Here is a 6,083-nt window from a genome sequence, read left to right on the forward strand (position 1 = left end):
CTCTCTCTCTCTCTCTCTCTCTCTCTCTCTCTCTCTCGCCTGTGAAGGCGCCGAAAAACACTCCCTCTCTCTCCCTTATCCACACACACTCCCTCCCTTACACACCCTCTCTACCCACACACCCTATCCCTCCCTCTCCCTCTCACACTCTCTCCTTCTCTCAGCCCGAAGGCGCGGACCACCCTCTCTCTCTCCCTCTCGGGCGCTCAGGCCGCGCAAACCAATCTCTCTCTCTCTCTCCTTCTCACGGACAGTAGGAGTAGAACCTCCCTCTCTCTCTCTCTCTCTCTCTCTCTCTCTCTCTCTCTCTCTCTCTCCACACACACACACACACACACCATCACTCTCCCCCTTTGGCGCTGTGCACGAGCCCACAACAGAACCACCCTCTCTCTCTCCCACCCGGGCGCTCAGGCCGCAGCAGACCGTCATCCGCTCTCTACACACACACCATACCCACACACACCATACCTACACACGCACACACTCACGCTCTCTCTCTACCCCATCTTCCCCCCCCCCCCCCCATCCGCCTCGCGTAGTTTAGCAGGCAGCCGGCCGTCAAATATATATATATATATATATATTAAATCCCCCCTTCCCACGCACGTTTACGTGTACACACATACATATACATACACACACATTCGCTCTCATGCACCAATACATACACACACGCATATACGCACCGCACCACAAATACAAAAAAACAAAAACAAAGGTTACGACTACGACATCGACGAATAAAGAAGAAGGATTCAAAGCACGCGCTGCCAACAACAAAAAGAGAAAATGCGCCGAAGGCATGCCCCGGCCGACTCCAAAAAGAAGTACGTTCGACATCGACGCACCGACGACACACCGTTCGTCGGCAACACGCAACCACGACGCCATTCCTGTAATTTATAGGTTATTTTCATCATTATCTTTAGTTTTCACCCGAGCCATTGTAAATTTCCATTTTTTGTAAATATCCTCTCTTTAAGTGGTGGTCACAAAGGCCCACTTAGAGATTCCCATCTTTTAATAACCTCCCAAAACAAAGCAAGGGTCAACCACACCGGGCCCACCACTTGCTTTGTCTCCCCGATTAAACTTACCCTAACCACACTAAGATTACCATAATCCAAGCAACCAACACCTATAAATTGGCACTAAGAGGTCACTATCAGGGGGGGGCAATTCATGAGGAGCCAAGCATTTGGTAGAGTGTAGTGGGAAGGATTGACACCATCATCATCACGGGAAGGGGGGTTTGTGTGTTGGGTTTGCTTTGGGAATTGCACCATGCGAAGGGAACCACATCCATCTCTCGACTCCAATGGTCGATGCACACACGTATACACGCTCTTGGTAGTAAGTATTCACAATCATTGAGTCGTCTTAGAGAACGCACCAAGTAGGTTGCACCATCTTCTCTCCCTATCTCTTTACCACCACGGCATGCCACTTTGTAAATGTTGCAGAAATAATTCACCCTCACACCCCCGAGGGTTTTCATCATTTGAAAATTTCTCTCTCTCTCTCTCTCTCTCTCTCTCTCTCTCTCTCTCTGTGTGTGTGTGTGTGTGTGTGTGTGTGTGAGTTTGTGTTCATATCATCGTGGTTTGGGTCCTAGCCGCTCAAAGCTAGGTGGTGCCCCCTGTTCACTTTACCGTGGCAGACTCGAGGCGCGCCATTCGGACCCCGTTGTTTTAGAGGCCGTCGGGGTTCGGGGTCTGCTTTGCGTCCGTCAACAGGAATGCTGATGGAGTGCATGCGTCTGATGCTCAAGGAGTACAAGAATGAAATTGAGGAGATATTGGTAGCTGACAAGTAATTGCAAAAATAAATCATGTATGATATGCAAAAGCATGAGGGTACTAAAGCTAAAGCAAAGATTGTGGCAGCTGCAACAGCGGTGCTCTCGACTGCGAGCTCAAATCTAGTGTCTAACTTCTTGGAGGCAGAGCTCTGTTGCTCGGGTTCAGATGACTACTCGTTGTTTGGTGGCAACGAAAATCTATCAACAGAAAGTTGGCTTGAATGAACAATTGCCTCAGTCTGTCACCAGGGATCAAGATATTTATACCGTCGAAGGCGTTCATTTATGGTGTTGCTGAAAAACGGGCATTAAGCTTACCAATTAAATTAACAAGATGAGGTCTCACGATTGCAGGATTCGGGGAATCTTTTAAAATGAGTAGCAACAACGGCACATTAAGCTTACCAATTAAATTAAACAAGATGAGGTTTCACGATTGCAGGATCCGGGGGAATCTTTAAAATGAGTAGCAACAACGGCGTCGTGAGAGAGTATTGTAGGAGTCTGCAAAAGACTGCAGTGGTAGCAGCAACTGTAGGGATGAAGTAGCGAGCAAAGAAGTAGCAACAACGCGACTGACCGCCCTTGTCGGTAACCTGTAACGTGGATCTTCGGTCTCATATCACTCAAATCTCTTTGAAATACCTTGCTATGCCAACAAAAGCTTCAGGAAGCTACATGAGAAAGCACATTTTTCTTTCTTGCTACAAAAGTGAACAACCATAGTGAGAGCTCAACGAAGCACTACCTGGCAGGAGGATGCCAAAAATTAACCTGGACAAGAAGTAACTGCACAGCTATGCATGACTTGATATCAGACACGGTATAATGCAGTTTGTTCCATGCTGTCGTTTCTTTCTGCGTAGCGGCCAGTCTTTAGTCCATGTTGCTGCATAGTTCGTGCCGCTTGTGCCTCTGCACTTTCCACAACCTTTTTCACATCAGGTAATGTCTCTATTGCAGCTTCCTTCAGAGCTGAAAGAACTATGGCAATGGAAAGATTTTCAGAGCAACCAACACTAATAAAAAAAAAATGAGAGCACATGCCAAATTGACGACCAGACCAGCCTGATTCTGTTCATATTGTAATGCCTATGCAAACAATTAAACAAAAGAACATGTGAGGACATGGAGAAGCTGCTGCTCCTAATTGGAGACAGAAACACTATTGGAAAGCAACAAGATGAGTTTAACGTCTCATACATGATTTCCACACTCTTTGTAAGACTGAAGACCCGGGATCAGTAGGAGATCGAAGTTCCTCCATGGAGACCTTACATAATGCTTTTACAAAATCAACTACAGCTTCACAGTTGAGATTTTGACTTGGTGTACTAAATATTTGATTCATCTCAAAACTTCCAATTTGCTGGTTACAAAATTGTTCATTTTTTCTGTAGTAATGACTCCAGAAGCATTGCTTCGTATTACTGTTGTGGCAGCTTACAAAATATGGCCGAGCCTGCCCATATCTCTCGTAGCTCGTCAAGAGGAGCGGCCCCGGTACCCGTCAATATAAACTTTTAATAAAAACTGTTGAAAACAATTTGCGCCGGCACGAACTGTTTTTAGCAAAAAAAAATTAAGGTTGTGTGTGTGTGAGAGAGAGAGAGAGAGAGAGAGAGAGAGAGAGAGAGAGAATTCTTCACAGGTTAGGTGGTTGGATCAGGCACCAAATTCTTCGTCGAGAGAGAGGCGTCTTCACTGGTGAGGTGGTTGGATCAGACACCAGATTCTCTTGTAGCTCGTCAAGAGGAGCGGCCCCGGTAGTGGGTATTTCAACGCCTGCCACTACGTCTCTCTCTCTCTCTCTCTCCCCCAAAACCTTTAAAAAAAACTGATGGAAACAGTCAGCGCTTTAGGCTTTGGTCTCTCTCTCTCTCTCCCAATACATACATACTGGCATACTTTAAAGAAAATTCCCTCATCGCCACCCCCTTACGTGCACTTCGTCAACTGGCTGTGGCTCATCACGTTAACGGCGCCCCTAGCAACCTCCGTCCCACTCACAATAGGCACTGAAAAACTCGGAACCTGTAGACCCACCCTATGTTCATGCGCCTTTGTCACACCCACCTCGTCCTGCCCCCCAACCTAAGGCTCGTGATGACCATGTCTGCAAACACGACAAGGTCTGAATGTTGTCCACAGCGCACGCGCACACACACACACACACAGACCTAAGTACTGCCATCACCGCTTGCCCTTCTGCCCCTCTGCACACCAATAGACTGCAGGTTCAGCAAGTCGCAGGTTGGGGCAAGAGAGAGAGAGAGAGAGAGAGTTTGTATCGAACGAAGTCGACGCGAGGTCGGTGTGGAAGTCGCCAGAGACATTCTCAACATCTGTCCTCCACCTGACAAGGCACATGCCTCTTCCCCTCCTGCCAATTGGCCGCACTTCTTCGGATCCTCCCTTACATTTAATGGAATCTTTTACTCATTCCTTGTTTTAGCACTTTTTCCAGAATGGTGCACACATACTCCCAAAACGTTTAAAAAAAACTGTTGGAAACAGTCCACGCCGACGTGGACTATTTCCAGCAGTTTTTTTTAGGTTTTGGGAGAGAGAGAGAGAGAGAGAGAGAGAGAGAGAGAGAGAGATTGGCTCATAGGAAGCTCAATCTACCTGCTACGGGATACGTACACGAGCGAGAGAGAGACCGAAAGAGTGTCGGCATAGTAGATGCAAATTAAAAGATGACGTCCAAAAACTTTTTAAAAAAAACTCTTGAAGTGGTCCACGCCGGTGCGAATTGTTTCAGGAGGGGTTGTTTTATTTAGAGAGAGAGAGAGAGAGAGAGAGGATCATCGACTCCAGATCTAAGTGCAATCAGGGTGCAAATGAGGCAAACGTCATGGTGAAGCGAAGCAGATATGACAAGCTTGAAAGTGGGGATAGCTTCTGTCCTTGTGTTCATGGCCTATTGTGGGGCCTTGTAGGGAGCGGAGGTGGTTCAAGGGGCAGCGTTGTGCTCGACCACCTTGAAGGGGCTAAGAATGAAGTGTGTCAATTACGTGATGGGGGCGGCACCACCAAGGCCGGTGTTGGGGAGTGAATATTGTCAGATAATCAAATCATCATCGCTACCGTGCGTGTGCAACAATATCCCGCTGGGCGTGCTGGGCCTCCTCAATCGCCCCGTCATCTTGGCCGCCATCTCCAGCTGCAGTTTCAAGCTATCCCGCGGCACTCACTGTACAAGTCTCTACCGAGTCCTGAAAACTAAACTCTGCCGCTCCTAGATACTAGATTTTCCAAGCTATTGTTACCTTTTAAATAAATGGGCCCCATTGTAGTTGGCCATTCCTTTCCTTGCATAGCTTCTCTTCAATAGAAGCTCATGATTTCTTCGCTACAATCAGTTGCAATTCATGTAGGAAAAAAAGAAGAGAGAGGGAGAGAGAGAGAGAGAGAGAGAGAGAGGTTTTCCAATGTAGCCAAATATTGTGACTTGTGCTTGTGGGTTCGTTTACTACCTGCAGCTTAGAAGAAACCTAAGAGCATGTTACATGCTAAGGCAGCGAGAAACATAGTAAAGACACAGTGGTGGCAAAAACAACAAGCATTGACGTTCTCTGTGGCATTGCATGGAGCATTTAAAATATATTTAAGCCATTTCTCTGCAAACCAAGCAAACCCAAGTATACCACCTACTCACCACATCGAGAGGGGGGACATTCTCTACTCCATTGCACGATGTAATGGGGTTTCAACATTTTAGTGCATGATTCGAAATCTGCAAATGGATATGATGATGATGATGTTTATGTGGGTGATGTTATGAGCATACCCAAATAAGACTTTGAATATATATCTCTCTCCCATTTGGTCTGCGTACCTAGGTGCATAGGTCCATTCGTGTCAGGAACACCTGATTGTAACATTTGTGCGGTTGGTTGGTTAGCATCCATACTTGTAAGCATTCCCCAAGAAATGCATTTTACACACACACACACACACACACAGATGAAATGATATATTAACGTCTTCAAAAGGCCAAAATGACCTATGAGGCCAAGCCGTTACAACATAGTGAATCTGATACCATGTTCGGAATAAAAAAGAGTTGAAACAAAATTACAACTACTACAAGCTGGGACTGTATGGATGTGCCATTGACAGGGGGGGGGGGGGTCTCTATGGATAGCTAAACTATTGTATGTCTTTTATTATGCAAATGCCTTTTATGATTTTCCTTTATATCAATCGTGTTTGGTTCTGCTCGGTTTTATGATTGCTCAAAATTTTTTGCTCGGAGTTTGAAATCCCCCACAAG

General features: G+C 46.4%; 1 pseudogene; it reads right to left on the reverse strand.

The window, feature by feature from the left end:
- Positions 1–2,571: 2,571 nt before the first annotated feature.
- LOC147437832 (brefeldin A-inhibited guanine nucleotide-exchange protein 3-like) lies at positions 2,572–3,155 on the reverse strand (annotated as a pseudogene).
- Positions 3,156–6,083: the final 2,928 nt, after the last annotated feature.

Source organism: Adiantum capillus-veneris, chromosome 17, assembly GCF_014529385.1.
Source record: "Adiantum capillus-veneris isolate H3 chromosome 17, ASM1452938v2, whole genome shotgun sequence".
Taxonomy (NCBI): Eukaryota; Viridiplantae; Streptophyta; class Polypodiopsida; order Polypodiales; family Pteridaceae; genus Adiantum; species Adiantum capillus-veneris.